The sequence below is a fragment of the Dendroctonus ponderosae genome, unplaced genomic scaffold, assembly GCF_020466585.1.
Source record: "Dendroctonus ponderosae isolate FM_Combo_2020 unplaced genomic scaffold, Dpon_F_20191213v2 Dpon_F_20191213_4, whole genome shotgun sequence".
In the NCBI taxonomy this organism is placed as follows: Eukaryota; Metazoa; Arthropoda; class Insecta; order Coleoptera; family Curculionidae; genus Dendroctonus; species Dendroctonus ponderosae.
Window position 1 is genome coordinate 2,427,564 of NW_026018611.1, and position 1,432 is coordinate 2,428,995.

The 1,432-nt window shown below is 35.5% G+C and overlaps 1 protein-coding gene across 1 annotated transcript in view; it reads right to left on the reverse strand.

Moving 5' to 3' along the window:
• LOC109543738 (fatty acyl-CoA reductase wat) overlaps positions 1–1,432 on the reverse strand; it is a 65,420-nt gene that overhangs the window by 22,024 nt on the left and 41,964 nt on the right. The gene's annotated exons all lie outside the window — the stretch shown is intronic.

Sequence of the window (1,432 nt, forward strand, 5' to 3'; positions counted from 1 at the left end):
AGCCGTCAAAATGGCCGGTTTCGGTTGGCGAAAACCGGCCATTTTGACGGCTAATTTGAGGTTTTGTCAAAAAGTGTTAAATACAAAAGTTTTAGCTTTTTTTATTATCTACAACTTTTGCACTCAATCCCCATCCCATCGGATTTGATTCGATTTTTGGATGGTCCAGAAATTAAGCCAAAAAACACTCGCAAAGTTTGAGGAAAGTCATCATTTTCAGGCTGAATTTCATAATTTTTCTAAATTAGCATGTAGAATCATTCAATTTGGGCCGGTTTAGGTTATTCAAGTCTTTTCAGGTTATTAATTTTTACTTTTTGTTACATTCTTTAAGTGCGAAAATTAACCGAAAAGAAAACAACTCAAAAATACGTGGCTACACCGCATTTAGCCGAGTTCCCGAAAGAGACAAATAATCCGCCGTCTGAGTATCGACGCGCTAGTTAACCTCAATCAGTGGGCGACAAAAAGATGCTGAAACTTTTGCGCAACACAATTATTATGCATTTTAGAAACAACATTTTTTAAAACACTATTTGCAGCAAATAGCAGCGGACAATCTAATTTTCGGTGCATAAATAAGCGGTTAATAAATAATAATAAATAAGCGGTAAATAGTTCTCTGAAAATGTGACAAGATAGAACAATATTAAGTGAAGTACGACTACCACAATATTCATAAGGAAATAAGGAAAATGACAACAAAGAAAATAAACAACAGAAATACGTTCATACTGGACACTAACGATAATATTATTTCGGAGCCATCAAAAGTCTAGAGGTATGGAAATCATATGTCGAACTCCTCTTTGCTTTGGAACGATCTAAAGAACACAATATGAATGAGATAGATACGGGACCCCCAATTATAAAATTCGAAACTGAAAAAGCTATTCTATCTCTCAAGAGCGATAAAGCTCCTGGACCTGATAGCATTCAAGGAGAAATACTAAAACTTATGTGTGAAACTGATAATCAATATCTCGATATCCTCACGAGTCTATTTAATGATATCTATAATAGAGGCGAAATACCCAAAGAATGGCTTGAATCAACCTTCATCGCAGTGCCGAAAAAACAAAACGCAAAAACCTGTGATCAACACCGACTCATCAGCCTCATCAATCATATTACAAAAGTCTTCACGAAAATAATCCACAACAGAATATACAATAAATGTGAAGAAAACATCAGTGAATCCCAATTTGGATTCGGAATGCCCTTGGGACAAGAGAAGCTATATTTAGTCTACAAGTTCTTATCCAACGATGTAGAGATGTCAACAAAAAAGTATATCTTTGCTTTATCGACTTTGCCAAAGCGTTTGACAGCGTAGACCATGAGCTATTACTAAAGATCATCGAAAATACCGGCATCGATAATAAAGATATCCGCATAATAGCAAACATGTATTGGGGACAAACCGCTAAGA